Source organism: Macaca nemestrina, chromosome 2 (genome assembly GCF_043159975.1).
Source record: "Macaca nemestrina isolate mMacNem1 chromosome 2, mMacNem.hap1, whole genome shotgun sequence".
NCBI lineage: Eukaryota > Metazoa > Chordata > Mammalia > Primates > Cercopithecidae > Macaca > Macaca nemestrina.
In genome coordinates this window covers 13,023,352-13,043,132 of record NC_092126.1, presented here as the reverse complement: position 1 = coordinate 13,043,132, position 19,781 = coordinate 13,023,352, and the positions used below count along the sequence as shown (strand labels likewise).

At 35.6% G+C, this 19,781-nt stretch overlaps 1 long non-coding RNA gene across 1 annotated transcript; it reads left to right on the top strand.

Annotated features, from left to right (window-relative positions):
* Positions 1 to 482: 482 nt before the first annotated feature.
* Positions 483 to 3,807, top strand: LOC139361733 (uncharacterized). Its single transcript, XR_011619310.1, has 3 exons — positions 483 to 750; positions 2,702 to 2,812; positions 3,719 to 3,807. It is a non-coding gene; the product is annotated as an uncharacterized lncRNA (long non-coding RNA).
* Positions 3,808 to 19,781: the final 15,974 nt, after the last annotated feature.

The following is a 19,781-nucleotide window of genomic DNA, read 5'->3' as shown; positions in this document are numbered from 1 at the left end:
ATTTAATGCATATTACCTTATCTCCCAAAATGATTCAAAGGAGACTACTAAAATAAAATTTAGACCAAGGCCCTAGTTTTAACTAAACAGATCATTACCTGTGCTAGGCCTCACAGCCCACATTTACAAGATGAAGTCATGGGTTAAATGCTTTCCTAGGTCTCTTCCAATTCTAATGTGTTGATATTTTAGAAACATGTATATTCCCCCAAAGTCCAGTGATCCCTTGCAAATGGGACCAGGAAAAATTTAACCCAGCAAAGAAACTGCTTTGCAAATACTCCATAGACTATTTTAATCTTCTCTATTTCCATTTACTTGTTCCAAGGTTAGATAATAAAATGTTCTCTTAAAAGTTACATGTGTCTGCACAATCAAAATGCTCTCATATCATCCTGAAACTGCCAGCGTGTCCTACTTTGACAATCTGAGCCTATATAAGTCCCAGTTTCCCTGTCTCCAATCAACTGACAACAGGTTTATGAGACACTCAACAAGTCTGAAGTGCACTAGGCATTTTAGAGATTAACATGTTCTTTATATTCTCCAGAATTGCTGACGATACTTGTGTCTTTTAAAAGGAGCAATATTCACATAATCTCATACCTCTTGAAAGAAGCTGACCAACTTTCAATAGAGCACAAATAACTATTTACCTTAGAGGATCTGTTCTTCATTATTTTTTGAGATAATATGTTGTAGCTGTTCCAGAATTCAGGAGGACTTTCAGATTTATCTTCTATGAATCAGGTAAAGTATAGACTTTCAGATTTATCTTCTATGAATCAGGTAAAGTATGCACTTGACCATATTTTTGGAGAAATTAGATTACATAGAATTTATAAGTGTGGGACACAATGCATAGAATGCTGTGAAGGCTTAGTTATCTAATTTAGATGAGTATATAAACTAATCAATCCATCAACCAATCACCAGGACATAAGTGCTGAATTATTTTAATTTCAATGGGTTGGAATATGACAGAATGTGTGACTTTTAGGTCATTTATATTAGGAAACAAGCCTCTAGAGACTCAGCGTCCATAAAGCAGGGATATTTGAGACCTTCCTGTGGAGTGTAGAACCCATCAGGTTCTGGCCAGCAGTGAGGGACTTAGTTTGTATAAGAAGATTCCTAGGTCATATCTACACCTGCCTACAATATTTCATATGAACTATAAAATCTTCTCTCTGCATAAGGAGATTTGACTCCTTATCCTACCTCTCCCCTAGGGGGAAGAAAGTCTGTAGAAAGGACAGAGCACTCTGCTTGCAAGGTTATCTAAGAATAACAACAAAATGTGTGAATGGCTATTATAATCATTTTCAGATATTGAAATAATAGCCTGAGATTTTAAGTAATAAATTTACATACTTAGTGACAAATCTATAACTTATCCCTTTATATTTATTTTTCCCATTTCATACCTTTTCCCTATTATATACTACTTTTCTATTTAAATGTACTGAATTTCAGTTTTGTCATGTAAAAAATGGGCTAATAACACCTGTCGTACAGTATCATTATTAAGATTAAATTCAATAGCAAACAGGAAATGCATTGAGAATACTGAAGTGCTACACAAATGTGAAGTGCTACTCTCCATGGTTGCTGATGTATCCTCAAATCATGAGTGTTCATTGTTGTCTATCATAGAGAAGCCTCACTTTTGAAACTGGTGATTTCTAATATACAACTTATATTTTCTATCATGCCCCAGTATATCTGTTCTGGAGATAGGAAAATAATTTACCAGTCATTTTTCTACTGAAAGTAGCCTTTGACAATATTTGAGAATGTCATAGTCTCAAAACTCCATAAGGCACATTTAAGTTAAGGCACCATCGTTTCCTGTGCCTCATTGTTATCATTCATCATTGTGAATAATTAAATACATACATCCATCTCTTAAATGAAAGCTTGGAAACTTTATTAGAAGGGTGTATGAAAGATCTGGCCTTTATAAATGACAAGGGAAACCTACGTTTTCTGTTTATTTTGTTTCCACTTTGAGATAGGTGGATATAAAAATGGCCTTAAAAAAGTATGCATGGAATATAAGACTTCCTTAATCCAGTTATGTTTCTGGGAATGTTTTTAAGAGGTGAGGATATTCAGCTGCCATTTTGTGACCCAGAAATGTTCCGAAGCTCCACCTGTTGTGGAATAAATACCTACTGATCACCAAAGATGTGATGATGGCTGACATTTTGAGTTTCTAATCCTGTAAAACTGCCTAAAGTTTCTGGTGAATGCCTTAGCAGAGCGATACTCCATATACCTCAAAATTAGCTGGGATGTTTCCCCTTTTAAATGACACTACTGCATGTAATTTAGAAGTGTGAGACTCATAAGGTTCATGTTATCAAGCAAGTTCACTATAGATAAAACATTTCTCCACTCAGGATTTTCAGAATGCTTGAGGCATCATTATTTTGTATGGAGGCATTTAAAAAAAATCTGTGTACTACTTCAATATTGAAGTATTTCCTGATTTTTACACTTTTATACTGACAACAATTTCATCTTTTCTCCATTCAGCAGAAATTTTTTTTCTTTTTGTGAGTTTTCTTTTGAAAATGCCAAGCTATTATTAAGGTACAGTAAACAGAACTCTTCTGTGAAGAATGCCTGTTTCACGCAGATACTTAGGCCTTCAGATAGGACAATGGAAGAAAATCCATTAATTATCATTTTCCAGACTGAATAGGATGAACTTTGACAAAGCATACTTGCGGAAAAGCTATCAGCATCAAGCGCTCCTCTTCCTGTTTAGGGTGTTTGACCTCAGGGAACCACATAGACACTGAAGGTATTTTCTTTTTCTCCTTTGTTTATATTTAGACAGTAATTTAAAAATAGATTAGAGACGGATTTAATACTCCAGAGTGATTTGCTTTCCTAGCAGGACTGTTAAAAGCACTCCAGATATAATTGTATAATAATTGTACCTCTACTACGGGATACCAGAAATAATAGCACTGTTACAACAATGATATCGTTTTAGTTCAGATTGACACTTGCACAAAAAGTATAAGGTTAAACTGGAACTTTAAAATGGGTATGTCGATTGTAGTGTTGTTGAAACCAACGTGGAAAATATTGAACATCTGTATAGTAAGAACATATCTTAACAGTGCAGAAAAATGTAATTGGCAAATGGAGCTGAATACTCATAAATACTTGTCTGATGATGCAGTTATAAGTAAAACAAACTACTATTTTAGGGAAATGTTCAAATAATAAAAACAAAACGTGCATTTGATTACTTAACTGAGACAAGTGTTTCCATTCATCTTCACAAAATTTTTGTGTACTTAGAACTAATGTATTAAAAGAAAATTCATTAATATTTAAGTTTCCTTAATTCAAAATCTATTCTTACCTTGGTGTAAAAATTTGAGACAAAGAAATGTAATTGGTCTGTTCTTTTGGCCATAATTTAGACTCTAAAACTGATTGTAGTGAGTGTCTGTTTGACCTCTGTCATATTTATACACACTCACACACACATGTTCATTTTGGATTTACTCTTATTTGCATTACTATCATTGTACCTGTCTTGTTCACAAGTGGGTATGGGACCAAAAGAGACCAGAAATGATCTCTCAATTTTTCCACATTTGAACTAGGGCTAAAAATCTTATCATTCTCTGGTGGTAAAGCCTTAAGCATGAGCTTCGTAAAACTGTTCTTCATTATTTTTATTTCCATTTAGAAGGAAGAATTCTGAGATATTTAAGAAGGCCCGAAGAGAAAAGCAGAAATGAGAGACAGAGAAATGAGGCGTCTCTTAGCACTCAAGCCAGAGGCCCAGCTTGTCACCTGACTGCAGTGGTTATAAAAAAACACCACAGTAGCTTTCCAATAATTTCCTGTATTGGTTTAACACAACTTAAATTGGCTTTCTACTTGTTACAATTCAAAGAGTTCTGGCTAATCCAGCAAGAAAAGATGCATATTTCTGAATGGAGGGAACTGTGATTTTGGTTCCTGAAAGATACCAATTTAAATACCAGATTAATAACTTGAATAGTCTTGAGTAAATTATTTGATTCCTCTACATTTCATATTTATTTTTCATTAAAGAAAAAAATTAGAAATAACAGTGCCTAGTTTACTTTTTTAAAGATTACCATATCAAAATGGTTGGAAATTTGAAACATTGGTTTCCTTTCTCATTCTTATCTAAGTATATCTAAAAAAAACTATAACAGAACAGAACAAAACACATCGGTGGTAGAGGAAAAATGGAAGCAATAATTCAGCATCTTTTTATTGATTTCAATGATAGAACATTTTTCTTATAAGTTTACAAGTACTATTAATATGCTCCCAATGATAACAATATTGTTTGCTCAAAATTAAATGTCACTCATTGTGAGTTCCAATAAAGATTGAAAATATCATGTTTAGATAAAATTAAATGTCACTGGGTACAAGTTCCAATAAAAGATTGAAGAGATCATGTTCAGATAAACAGAAGTCTTTAGAATGATTTTCTAAACGAAAAACCAATAAGCAATGCAAGAAAATATATCCCTCTAAAAAAAGGAATATCTGTCATATTTTGGAATCAGAAAATTTCAAAGTTGTAGCGAATGAATGTCATAAGTCCCAACTTTCAGGTTGGTGAAGTGATCTCTCATATTAGTTTTTTTTTTTTGTTTTTTGGGTTTTTTTTTCTAATGACTTAGAGTGACCTGGTGTATTTCATGTAATCCCCCCCTTACCTTTCTGCCCTTTATCCTCATAAAAGAAATAAAAAAAATGGACCACTACCTGCCACACAGGAGATGGTAAGATTAATGAGGTGGCATGGCAATCCTTTGCCAGACTAGGCTGTGTGAAAGATGACAGAGAAAGCACCAATGAGCACCTGGCTTGGAAACAGGAAAAGGCAAGAGAATGTATCACAGTGGAGTGTTAGAAATGGACAAAAAGACTTTGAAAAGCCTTTGTTTGATGACAGAAAAAAACTTTTTTTTTTTTTTTTTTTTTTTGAGGTAGCAGGACACTTATTTGTGGGCATCATGGAGAAAAGGCAGGGACTTTAACAGTGGTTATTGTAAACTATTATATAATGTCAATTACAGGTTACAGGTAATATCAACTTACCTCAGCACTTCACTTTACAGTGTGAAAAATTCTTTCTCATACATGAGCTCAGTTCAGACTCTAGCAGTTCTAGTAATAAGTAGGTCAGGAATTAAAGCCTCATTATTTTATAGGGCTTATATACTTCGTCCAAAGTCATAGACAGTGACTGCTGGAGCAGGTCTCAAAGCCAAGCCTACCAGATCCAGCCCAATTTTATCACAACCCCACTCTGCCTCCACCTGAGCGTGTGTGGCAACCTCTTTATGAGAGAACCCCTATGGTGAAGTATGTATAGCATTCTTTCTTCACCATGCCAGTCTATTTTTCTCGTAATTTTCTTTCTTTCCTATTTCTGTTTAATTCATATTTCTCCCCGTGGTTATTCACACTTTTTACATTTTTCTCTATTTTGAAGGTGTATTGTTATGTACTTATTTTAATTAATTTATTTATTTTGAGACAGAGTCTTGCTCTGTTTCCCAGATTGTAGAGCAGTGGTGTGATCTTGGCTCACTGCAACCTTCACCTCCTGGGTCTAAGTGATTCTTGTGCCTCAGCCTCCTCAGTAGCTGGGATTACAGGTGTAATTTTAGGGTAATTTTTGTATGTTTTTGTAGAGTCAGGGTTTCACCATGTTGGCCAGTCTGGTCTCAAACTCCTGGCCTCAAGTGACCCACCCACTCAGTCTCCCAAAGTACCTGGATACAGGTGTGAGCCATCATGTCTGGTCTGAAGGTTTATTTTTAAAGTATTTTAAAAAACACAGCACCTGTGGTTTTTGCAACAATCCTGTAATGGGAAAACACAATCTTCAGCCCCATTTACCTGTGAGAGAGCTGATATGCAGAGGTGTTCCAGGTTCATGTTGGGGACAACTTGCAGTATTAGGACCAGTTTCCCAGACACATGAGGGCAACCAGAGCCTTAGTGTCTTTCACTGTTTCAGAGCCTTGATTTAAGGAAACTATGTTCACAGCCAGGTAGCAGGCTAAGAATCTGTTCAAATTCATCTATCCACCCCTTTATCAATCCACATTTCTATCCAAAAAAGGGTGTTGTTTTTGACCATGAAATTACAGAAGTAAAAAAATCCAGCAATCTCTGCTGATAAAGAACCCACATTTTACAAGAGAGATGCTTTAGTGGATACTATGGAATAAATATGACGAATGAACCCCCTTTTTTTGGGCACAGTATGTCCCTTGTGGGTGAGATGCACAGATGCAAGCATAAACAAGGAGAACAGTAAAGTTGAGAAATCAACAAGGAGAACCATAAAGTTGAGAAACAGTAAAGTTGAGGCCTTGGTATCAAAGGACTTATGCTCTGTCATTATCTAGCTCTATAACCTTGGGCAAGTCATTCCACCTGAACTGTTAGGCAGAGAAAATAACATTGGGTGGTGGTGTAGAGCAGGGAGTGGTATTTTGGGCAATTACCAAATTAAGTACTATGAGAGTTTAGTTCTTCTATTGTTTTCAAAACTCTACCACCTTGCTCATTATTTTTTCTAATTTTTTTTTGGTAATCTGCATTTTCTTATAGCTTCTCCTGAAACTTATGGTTCTGGAAAACTAGTTTCTTACAGTTTTTAAAATGGTATATTTCTGATATACATTATACAGCTAGCTGCACTTAGATTATTTTCTCTTCTCTTCATGGTCTCATTGATGATTGTTTTATGAAAGTGAAAGGCAGCTAGATATTTTGCAGAAGGCTTGAAGGTAACTTCCATTTGCTTTGTTGAAATGATTTGGATGTCTGAATTGAATGCAGTCTTAATTGACATTCCCTAGAAGCAGAGCTTGATAGAGGAATTCAGATTTATATCATTGTTTGAGGGTGTCTTCTACTGGGAAAACCTGTAGGGTAAGAGGAAGTGAAGACCTAATGATGGTAAAGGGGAAGGGGCTGAGTGAGGATAGTGTGTCAGGCAAAGTCTATTCCAGTGGGTCTCCAAGTGTGGTTCCCAGACCAGCATCATTAACATCAACCAGGAACTTGATAAAAAAGCAAATTTTCGGATTGAAGCTGGATCCCATCCACAGAGGCCTCAAAAGCATAAATTATCCTGAAGGATTGTCCTTTCTTGAAAGAAGAGGTCTGGCCAGATGTCTAACATGTTGAATATTAGACAGTCACTACTTGTAACCTGCTGGTAGTTATTGCTACTGGAGGCAGTTCGTCAGAGAAGGGTAGCAGGTGTGAGCTATGAGCAGATAAACTTCTGAGCAATTGGGAGATGGTCCACAGTCTGAGAAAGGGAACCTAGGGACAGGACCAAGGCATGTTAGGTTTGGAACTGCACAGCCTTGACCCCACCCAATTTTTTGTATAGCTGGTTTTAGTTTATGAGTTTTTCCAGGGTTGTTATAAAACAATATCGACTTTAAAATGGCACTTATTCACCAGCCCCTTAGTCATGCTCAATAAATAAATCAAGATGTAATTTAAAAGCCATAAAATTACCCATTTTGAAATGTAAAGTTTGTCACTTTTAGCATATTCACAGGGTTGTACAACCACTACCTAAACCTAGGACATTTTTATTACCCCCTAAATAAGCCCAATGCACTTTGATAGTGCCTCCACATTTTGCCCTCAAGAGTCCTGAGAACTACTAATCTATTTTATGTCTGTATGGATTTCTTTCTTCCAGATTCTTTTTTTTTTTTTTTTTTTTTTGAGATGGAGTCTTGCTCTGTTGCCCAGGCTGGAGTGCAGTGACACGATCTCAGCTCACTGCAAGCTCTGCCTCCTGGGTTCACACCATTCTTCTGCCTCAGCCTCCCCAGTGAGCTGGGACTACAGGTGCCTGTCCCCACGCTCAGCTAATTTTTTGTATTTTTAGTAGATACCCGGTTTCACCATGTTAGCCAGGATGGTCTCAATCTCCTGACCTCGTGATCCACCACCCTTGGCCTCCCAAATTGCTGGGATTACAGGCATGAGCTGCTGCGCCCGGCCCAGAATTGTTTTAAGACTGGAATCAAAATAAGTAGTCTTTCGTGACTGGCTTCCTTCACTTAGCACAATGTTTTCAAGGTCTACCCATTTTTTAATATGATCATTGCATTGAATCCTTTTTATAAATGAGTAATATTCTGTTATGTATGCATAAACTACATTTTGCTTATCTATTCATCTGTTGATAGACATGTGGGTTCTTTTTACTTTTGCAATATTATTAACAACTCTGGTATGAACATTTCGTGTGTGTTTGAATCTATTTTTTGAAATATTGAATCTAAACTAGCAGACAAACTGTTTAGAGTTGAGTGTAGAGTCATATGAAAACTCTACACTCAACCTTTTGAGGAACTGACCACCAAGTTATTTCCTAAGGAGTCTCCTCCATCATTTTACATTTTCATCAGCAATATTTGACACTTCCAGTTTCTCCAGAACCTAACCAAAATTTGTTTCTGTCCAATCTTTTAAAAATTCAATTATTTTTATTTTCATATTATGGATATATACATTCATAGATTTATATATTCATGGGGTACATGAAACATTTTGATGCAGGCATGCAATGTGTAATAATTACATAAGGAAAAATGGAGTACCCATCACTTCAAGCATTTATCTTGTCTTTATGTAACAAACATTCCAATTACACTCTTTCAGTAATTTTAAAATGTACAATAAATGATTATTGACTGTAATCATTCTTTGTGCTACCAAATACTAGATCTTATTCATTCCATCTAGCTATGTTTTTATGTGCATTAATCATCCCAATTCTCCCCCTTCCCCCAACTCCCAACACCCAATACTACCTTTCCCAGCCTCTGGTAAATGTCATTGTACTCTCTATCTCCATGAGTTCCACAATTTATTTTATTTTGTTTTTTTATTTTTCAAAATGGGGTCTTGCTCTATTGTCTAGGCTGGTCTTGAACTCCTGGGCTTAAATTATCCTCCAGCCTGTGCCTCCCTAAGTGCTGGTATTACAGGCATGAGCCACCATACTGAGCAGTATTTTTTTTTTTTTTTTTTTTTTGAGACAGGGTCTCACTCTGTCACCCAGGCTGGAGCACAGTGGTGCAGTCTCACCTCATGCAATCTTTGCCTCCATAACTCAAAGGATCCTGCCACCTTACTCTCCGAAGTAGCTGGGACCACAGGCGCGAGTCAGCACATCTGGGTAATTTTTGTATTTTTTGTAGAGGCGAGGTTGGTTTTGCAATGTTGCCCAGGCTGTTCTCTAACTCCTGAACTCCTGAGCTCAAGCAGTCCTACCGCCTCGTCCTCCCAAAGTGCTGGGATTGCAGGTGTGAACCACCATGCCCAGCCTTCCATTATTTTAATTTTTAGCTCTCACAAATGAATGAGAACATGCAAAGATTGTCTTTCTGTGTCTGGCTTATTTCACTTAACAATGCCTTCAAGTTTCATCCTTCTTGTTGCAAATGACAGGATCTCTTTCTTTTTTTTATGGCTAAATATCATTCCCTTGTGTATATGTACCACATTTCCTTTATCCATTAGTCTCTTGAAGGACACTTAGATTGCTTTCAAGTGTTGGCTATTGTGAATAGTGCTTCAGCAGACATAGGAGTGCTGAAATCTCTTCAATATACTTATTTCCTTTCAGGTATACCTAGCAGTGAGATTTCTGGATTATATGGTCGTTCTATTTTTTAGTTTTTTGAGGAAACTCCATACTGTTCTTCATAGTGGTTGCACTAAATTACATTCCTATCAACAATTGTACAAGAGTTCCTATTTCTTCATATCTTTACCAGCATTCACCATTGTGTGTCTTTTGAATAAAAGCCATTTTTACTGGGAATAAATGATATCTCATTAGGGTTTTGATTTGCATTTCTCTGAGGATCAGTGATGTTGAGCACCTTTTCATATATCTGTTTCCAATTTGTATGTCATATTTTGAAAAATATCTATTCAGATCTTTTGATCATTTAAAAAATCAGATTAGTAGATTTTTTTCCTATTGAGTTGTTAGATCTCCTTATACATTCTGGTTATTAATTCCTTGTCAGATGGACAGTTTGCTAATATTTTATCCCATTTTGTGGGTTGTCTCTTCACTTTGTTGTTTCCTTTTCCATGCAGAGGCTTTTTAACTTGATAGAATTCCATTTGTCCATTTTTGCGTTGGTTTCCTGTGCTTGTGGGGTATTACTACTGAATAAATCTTTGCCCAGACCAACGTCCTTGAGAGTTTCCCCAGTGTTTTCTTGTAGTAGTTTCTTAGTTTCAGGTCCTAAATTTAGGTGCTTAAGACATTTTTACTTGATTTTTTTATATGGTGAGAGATAGGTGTCCAGTTTTATTCTTTGGTGTAAGGGTATCCAGTTTTCCAATCACCACTTACTGAACAGACTGTCTTTTTTTCCCCAATATGTGTTCTTGGCACCTTTGTCAAAAATGAATACACTTCATCATATGTGTGGATATTTTTTTCTGGTTTGTCTATTCTGTTCCCTTGGTCTATGCATCTGTTTTTATGCCAATACCATGCTGTTTTGGTTACTATATCTCTGTTGTATAATCTGAAGTCAGGTAGTGTGATTCCTTCAGATGAATTCTTTTTGCTTTAGCATAGTTCTGTCTATTCTGGGTCTCTTGTGCTTCCATATACATTTCAGGATTTTTTTTTCTCTATTTCTGTGAAGAATGTCATTGGTATTTTGATAGGGACTGCATTGAATCTATGGATTGGTTTGGGTAGGATGGGCATTGTAACAATATTGATTCTTCCAGTTCATGAACATGGAATATCTTTTCATTGTTTTGTGTCCTCTTCATTTTCTTTCGTCATTGTTTTGTGACAGCATTGTCATTATTGTAGAGATTTTTCACTTACTTGGTTAATTCCTAGTCACTTAATTTTATTTGTGGCTATTGTAAATAGAATTAAGTTTGTTTGTTTGTTTGTTGAGATGGAGTCTTGCTCTGTTGCCCAGGCTGGAGTGCAGTGGCGAGATCTTAGCTCACTGCAACCTTCACCTCTTGAGTTCCATCTATTCTCCTGTCTCAGCCTCCCAAGTAGCTAGGATTATAGACATGCATCAGCACGCCCAGCTAAGTTTTGTATTTTTAGTAAACATGGGGTTTCCTTCTTGGCCAGGCTGGTCTTGAACTCCTGACCTCAGGTGATCTGCCCGCCTCAGCCTCCCAAAGTGCTGGGATTACAGGCATGAGCCACTGTGCCCAGCCAGGATTAATTTTTTATTTGTTTTTCAGATTGTTCACTGTTGGTATATGGAAATGCTACTGATTTTTGTATGTTTATTTTATATCTTGCAACTTTACTAAATTTGTTGATCAGTTCTAATTGTTTGTGAAGTCTTTAGCTTTTTCCTAATATAAGATAATATTATCTGCAAACAAGGATAATCTGAGTTCGTTTTCTATTTGCATGCCCTTTATTTCTTTCTCTTTTCTGATTGCTCTAGCTAGGACTTCTAGTACCATGTTGGATAGTAGTGTTCAAAGTGAGCATCATTGTTATGTTCTCAATCTTAGAGGAAGTTTTTCCACATTTAATATGATACTAGTTGTAGGTCTGTGGCATATGGCTTTTATTATGTTGTGATCTATTCTATCTATAGCCAGTTTTTTGAGTGTTTTATAATGAAGGATGTTGAATTGTATCAAATGCTTTTTTCAGCATCAATTGAAATGATCATATGGTTTTTATCCATCATTCTGTTAATATGATGTCTCACATTGATTTAGAATGTTGAATTATTCTTATATACCTGGGATAAATCCCACTTGGTCATGATGAATGATCTTTTTAGTGGATTGCTGAATTAGGTATGCTAGTATTTTGTTGAGGATTTTTGCATCAATGTTAATCAGAGATATTGGCCTACAGTTATCTTTTTTTGATGTGTCTTTGGTTTTGGTATCAAGGTAATACTGGCCTCTAGTGTTTCTTCCTCCCATATTTTTCAGAATAGTTTCAGATGGCTTGGTATTAGTTTTTTAAAAATATATTTGGTAGAGTTCAGCAGTGATGCCATCGTGTCCCAGGCTTTTCTTTACTGGGAGAGTATTATGGCTTTGATCTTGCTATATGTTATTGGTCTGTTCAGGTTTTGCATATTTTCGTGGTTTGATCTTGGTAGGTTGTATGTGTCTAGGAATTTATCCACTTCCTCTATATTTTTTAATTTACTGGCATATAGTTGCTCTTAGTAGCCACTAATCATCTTTGGAATTTCTTTTATATCAGTTATAATGTTGCCCTTTCTGACTCTGATTTGATTTGGGTCTTTTCTTTTTCATTTTTAGACTGGCTCAAGGTTTTTAAATTTTGTTTATCCTTTCAAAAAACAAAGTGTTTGTTTTGGTGATTTTTTTGTTTTGTTTTCTTTATTTCAAATTCATATATTTCTTCTCTGAGTTTTCTTTATTCTTTTTTTCTAGTAATTTTGGGTTCGATTTGCTTTTTCTTTTCTAGCTCCTTAAGATGCATTGCTAGGTTATTTCAAGTTTCTCTTCTTTTTGATGTAGGCATTTGTGACTATAAACTTCCCTCTTAGTAATGCTTTTGCTGTATTCCATAGGTTTTGGTATATTCTTTTTCCATCATAATTTGTTTCAATACTTTTTTTTATTTCCTTCTTAATTTCTTCACTGATTCACTGGTCATTCAAGAGCATATTGTTTAATTTCCTTATGTTTGTATAGTTTCCAAAATAGTTTTATTCCACTCTAGTGAGAGATAATGCTTAATATTAATTCATTTATTATTTCATTTTTTGAATGTTTTCAGACTTGTTTTGTGACCTAACATATGCTCCATCCTTGAGAATCATCCAAGAGCAGAGGAGAAGGTGTATTCCACAGCTGTTAGATAAAACGTTCTGTAAATATCTATTAAGTTTATTTGATTTCTAGTGCAGAATAAGTTTGATATTTCTTTGTTGATTTTCTGTTTGGATAATCTGTCCAATGCAGAAAGTTGGGTATTGAAGTCTCCAGCTGTGATTTTACTGAGGTCTATCTCTCTCTTCAGCTCTAATAGTATTTACTTTATATACCTGGGTGCTCCAGTGTTGAGTGCATATATATTTACAAATGTTACATCCTCTTGCTGAATTAGTGTCTTTATCATGGTATAATGGTATCTCTTTATAATTTTTGTCTTGAAATCTATTTTCTTTGATAAAAGTATAGCTATTCCTGCTCCTTTTTTGGTTTCTATTTGCATACAGTATACTTTCCATCTCTTTATTTTCCGTCTTCATATGTCTTTTTAGATGAAGTGTGTTTCCTTTAGGCAATAGATAATTTGGTCTTTTTTAAAAAAAAAAAAATTCCCATTCAGTTGCTCTACGTCTTTTGATTGGAGAGTTCAGTCCATTTACACTCAATATAAATTATTGATAAGAAAGGACAGTCTGCTTTCATGTTCTTATTTGTTTTTTGGTTGTTTTGTAGTATTTTCTTTCTTCCTTCCTTCCTCCCTGTCTTCTTTTTCATGAAGATGATTTTCTGTGCTGATGTGTTTTAATTTCTTGCTTTTTATTTGTTATTTATCTGTTGAATTTTTTTAATGTAAAGTAACGATGAGGCTTGCAAATAACATCTTATAACCCGTTCATTTAAACTGATGACAACTTAGCAATTGCAAACATGAACAAACTAACAAACAAGCAAAGAGAAACTAATAAAAACCATACACTTTAACTTCATACCCCCCTGGTTTTTGACGTTTTTGTTATTTCTATGTATATCTATTAAAATTTCTGCCTTGAAAATTTGTTGTAGTTATTACTTTTGATAGATCCATCTTTTAGTATTTCCAGTCAATAAATGAGTAGTTTACACAGCACAATTACAGTGCTATAATATTCTGTTTGTGTGTGTGTACTTACTATTACAATGAGTGTTGTACTTACAGATGATTTCTTATTGCTCATTAATCTCCTTTTTTATATTGAAGAACATCTTTTAGCATTTCTTGTAGGACAGGACTGGTGTTAATGGAATCCCTCAGCTTTTGTTTGTCTGGGAAAGTCTTTATTTCTCCTTCATGTGTGAAGGATATTTTCACTGAATAAACTATTCTAGGATAAAAGTTTATTTTTTTTCCTGTATCACTTTAAATATGTCATGCCATATTTAAAGATTTCTGTAATCTTTAATTATGACCTGTAAGATTTGCACTGAGAAATCTGCTGCCAGATGTATTGGAACTCCTTTGTTTGTTATTTGTTTCTATTTTATCCTTTACCTTTGTGAGTTTGGTTATTAAATGTCTTGAGGTAGTCTTATTTAGATTAAATCTACTTGGTGTTCTATAGCCTTCTTGTACTTGAATACTGATATATTTCTCTAGGTTTGGAAAGCTCTGTTATTATCTCTCTGTTATTATATCCCTCTGTTATTATCTCGTACCCCTCTCTCTCTCTCTTTACCTCCTCTTTAAGGCCAATAACTCAGATTTGCTCTTCTGAGGCTATTTTCTAGATCTTGTAGACATGGTTCATCTTTTAAAATTATTTTTTATTTTTTCTCTTCTGACTGTGTATTTTAAAATAGCCTTTCTTCAAGATCACAATTGTTTCTTCTGCTTGATAAATTCCTTTTGTATTCTTTAGTATGTTCATTGCATTTTTTAACTCTATAATTTTTGCTTGATTCTTTTAAATTATTTCAATCTCTTTGTTAAACATATCTGATAGGATTCTGAACTACTTCTTTGTATTATCTTGAATTTAATTAAGCTTCCTTAAAGCAGATATTTTGAATTCTCTGAATGACCACATTTATTTGTCATGTTGGAATTGGTCACTGCTTCCTTGTTTAGTTTGTTTGGTGAGTTCATGGTTTTCTGCATGGTCTTGGTAGTTGTGGATGTTCCTTGATGTCTGGGTATTGAAGAGTTAGGTATCGATTGTAGTTTTCAGTCTGAGCTTGTTTGTACCTGTACTTCTTGGGAAGGGTTTCCAAGTATTCAAAGAGAATTGAGCGGTATGATCTAAATTTTTGGTCACTGCAGCTATATTTGAATTAGGGAACACCTCAAGACCAGTAACACTGTGATTCGTACAGACTCATAGACATACTGCCTTAATGGTCTTGGGTAAGATCCAGGAGAATCCTCTTGATTACCAGACAGAGACTCTTATTATCTTCCCTTCCTTTCCCCCAAAACGTAGTATTTCTCTGCATGGAGTTGCTGGAAGCTGAGGGAGAGGTGACATAAGCACTCTTGTGGCCACCACCATAGGTACCGTGATAGGTCAGACCCAAAGTCAGCACAGGACTCTGTCTCAACCAAGGCCCACAGCAACTACTCCTGGACCACTTCTATATTACTTCAAGGCCCTATAATCAGAGGGTGACAATCAGAGGGCTCTACTATCAGAGGGTGGCAAATCATCTAGCCAGGCTGTGTCCTTCCCTTCAGGTCAGCGAGCTTTCCCTTGGCCCAGGGCATATCCAGAAATACTATCCAGAAGCCAAGGCCTGGAGTTGGGAACCTTAGAAATCTATCCAGTGGTCTATTCGACTGTGGCTAAGCTGGCACCCAAACCACAAGACAAAGCCCTTTCCCCTCTTTCCTCTCCTTTGCACAAGCAGTGGGAGCCTCTCTCTATAACAGCCATCACCCGAGGCCCATGGTGAGCATTGCTTGGCTGCTGCTGATGTTCACTCAAGGCCCAAGGGCACTTCAGTCAGCTCATAGTGAACACTGCCAGGCTTGAGTCTCTCTCTTCAGAGAAGTTGGTTCCCTGTTGCCCACGGCAGGTCCAAAGTGCCATCCAGGAGCTGAACCCTGGATCCCTTGATTCCAAACCCGGAATCAAACACCTCAGGACTTTCCTTGTTCTTCTACCTCACTGTGGCTGAGCTGCTGCGCAAGTTGCAAGACAACTGCCCCTTTACTGTTTCCTCAGACAGAAGGAATCTCTGCCCCTGGCCACCACAGCTGAGAATGCACTAGGTTAACTCCTAAAACCAGCCCGGCCCTGGGTCTTATTCAAGGCGCACGACAAGTACTGCCTGGAAGCCACTAATGTTTATTCAAGGCCCAAGGACTCTTTAGTCAGCTGGTGATGAATCTTGCTAGGACTAGGTTTTTCCCTTCAAGGCAGCATGTTGCCTTCTGTTTCAGGGTATGTTCAGAAACTTAGTCTTGGAGTTAAGGCCTGAAATTTGGTCTCCGAGACTCTGCTTGGTGCTCTATTTTACTGTGGCTGAGTTGCTATTAAAGTCACAAGACAAAGTCCTCTTTACTCTTCCTTCTTGTCTCCTGAAACAGAAAGGAGGGGTCTCTTTCCGAGTTGGAAGCTATGCTGCTTGGGGTTGGGAAAGGGGTGACACAAGTACTCCCTGGGCCAACCTAGCTGGTGTCTCATTAGGTAGCATGCACCCCAAGTCCAATGGCTGTAGAAGCCCAGCAGAACACCAGGACTTGTTCAGGAATTGCAGTCCTTGCGTCCTAGTCTGCCTTTCAAGATTATTTAGGATTCCAGAGTGCTTCAGCCTGTTGTGGTGGGATATCTGGAACTCAAGTTCTGACTGCTAGCATGGACTATTTGACTCCCCACTGGCTAGGGCTGGTCTAACTGCTTCCTCTGTAGACACTAGCCAAATTCTGCCATCTGTTGCTTTTTGCTATGACATGAGAGCATTCAGATCCAATGCAAAGTCTCACAATCACTTTGCTCTTCCTCCCTATAGGGCATATATTCTCTTTTCATGCCACATGGTTGTGGTTCCTGCTAGGGAATGGGGGAGGAGGTGTAGGCAATTCAAAACTGTCTTTTCTTTCTCTTCAGTGCCTCTTTCCTTGATATGATGTTAAAATCAGGTACTGTGATTTCTCACCTTATTTTGGTTCTTATGAAAATTCTTTCTTGTGTGGATAGTTGTTTGATTCAGTATTCTTGGGAAGGGGGAGGGCAATGATCACTGGAAGATTCTATTTGGTCATCTTGCTCTGCCTCCCTCCATTTTCTTTTTCTTGTTATGTCTATCCCAGTGACTGTGAAGGCATAGCTTGCAGTTTTGATTTACATTTTCCTGATGACTAATAATGTTTCATGTGCTTATTGGTCATTCATATATATTTTGTAAATCCATGTCTACTCAAATACTTTGTCCAAATTTAATTGGATTATTTTTATTATTAAACAATATAATTGTTCTTTATATTTTATAAATCCAAATCTCTTAACATATACAAATTTGGAAAGCTTTTCTTCTATTCTGTGGATTGTCCTTTACTTTTTTAATGGTATTCTTTGAAGCACAGAAGTTTATAATTATGACAAAGTCCAATTTATCTTTTGTTGCTTTTGCTTTTGATGTCATATCTAGGAAATTATTGCTTAATCCAAGTCATGAATACTTACACCTATTTTTAAGGGTTTTGTAACTTTGGCTCTTACATTTGTGTATTTGATTCATTTTTAGTTAATTTTTGTATGTTATTTGAGGTAGAAAGTCAAACTTACTTCTTTTCACATGGCTATCTAGTTGTCTAGGAATAATTTTTATTGAAAAACAAACTGTAATTTTCCCACTGAAGTGCCTTGAAACCCTTATTGAAAAGCAATTGACTAAGATTGAATTCCAGCATGACAGCATGAAGAGATCTACTAACTTGTTTCCTGAATAATTGGTGAAACATAAGGTATTCTGACGACAATGGAATGAAATTCAAAGTTAAAAGCAGGAAGAATTCGAGAAGCTCACTATTACATGAAACTAAAGAACACACTCTTAAATAGCCAACAGGTTAAAAAAGAAATCATAAGGGACATTAAAAATTGTTTACAATTAGTAAAATAAAGACATAGCTTACTAACATTTTCAATAATTAGCTAAAGCAGTGCTTAGAGGTAAATTTATAGATCATGTGTCTATAATTAAAAAAATATCAAATTAGTAATCTAACCTTCCACCTTAAGACAACAAAAAAAGAATAGCATACAAAACCTAAAGCAAGCAGGGAGAAGGAAATAATAAAAATTAGAGTGAAAATTAATAAATATAGAATAAAAAAATAGAGAAATATCAATAAAACCAAAAGCTGGCTCATTAAGAGTATAAAATATTGACAAATCTCTAACTAGATTTAACAAGAAAAAAAAAAAAGAAGGAATACTTAGATTACTAGAATTGAAAAAATGAAAGCAGATACAACACTACCAGCCTTATAGAAATACAATAATTTTAAAGGTGTACTATGAACAATTACATGTCAAGAAATTAGATAACTTACATGTAGTATACAAATTTATATAAAGGCACAAATATCCAAAACTGACACAAGAATAGGCAATTTGAATAGACCTATAACAATGAAGAAATTGAATTAGAAATCAAAAAATGACTGACAAAGAAAAAGACCAGGCTTGGATGGCTTCCCTGCTGAATTACAGTAAATATTTAGAAAAAAAATAAAGAATTTTTCACAAATGCTTCCAAAAAATACCAAAGAAGGGAGCATTTACTAACAATTGCTTTGATACCAAGGCCAGATAAAGACATCACAAGGGAACTACAGACCAATATATTTTGTGAATATGGATACAGAAACTCTAAAAAAGTAAAACTTAGAAAAACAAATTCAGCAATATATAAAAAGAATTGCACACCATGACCAAGAAGACTATATCCAAGGAATTCTGGGTTCATTCAACATCTGTAAATAAAATAATGTAATATTCCATATGAATAGAATAAAAACAAAAATCATATGATAATTTCAATAGACATGTAAAAAGTATTTGACATTATTCAACATCTTTTCATGATAAAAAAAAAATCAACAAAATAATAGAATGGAATGTCCTCAATCTGATAAAGGGCATCTACCAAGGCAACCCACAGTTAAATTATAATGAGTAAAGGCTAGATGCTTTCACCCAAAGATCTGAAAGAACCTAAGAATGTATATACCCACCACTTTCATTCAACATCATAATGAAAATCCTAGCCAAGGAAATTAGGCAAGAAAAAGAAGTAAAAGGCATCTAGATTGTAAAGGAAGAAAAAAAAATCTCTATTTGTAGATTACATAACCTTAAGTATAGAAAATCCTAAAGAATATAGTTTACTAAGGGTGTAGGGTACAAGATCCATATATAAAAATTAACTACAATATTATACACTTGTAATAAATAATGTGAAAACAAAGTTAAGAATACTATTCTATTTATACCAGCATCAAAACAAAAAAGAAGAAAAAGAATATTGTGGCTTCTCATGCCTGTAATCCCTATAATCTCAAGCTTTGAGAAGCCAAGTTGGGATCACTTGAAGCCAGGAGTTAGAGGTGACCCTGAGCAACAGAGAAAGACCATGTCTCAAAGAAAAAAAAAAAAAAAGCTGGTTGTGGTGATGCATGCCTATAGTCCCAACCACTAGGGAGGCTGAGGTCAGAGGATTTCTTGAGCTCAGGAGTTGGAGGCTATAGTGAGCTATGATTGCACCACTGCCTTCCAGCTGAGTGACAGAGAGAGATCCTGTCTTTGTCTCTACAAAAGTGATAATAATAATAATACTTAACAATGTAACAAAGGAAGCATAAAACCTAAATTCTGAAAGCCACAAAACTTTGTTGAAATAAATTTTAAAAGATCTAAATAAATGGAAAAATATTCTATGTTTCAGTATCAGGAGACTTGGACAATAGTTCTCAGACTCATGTGCACATTGAATGCAATCCATGAATCCAT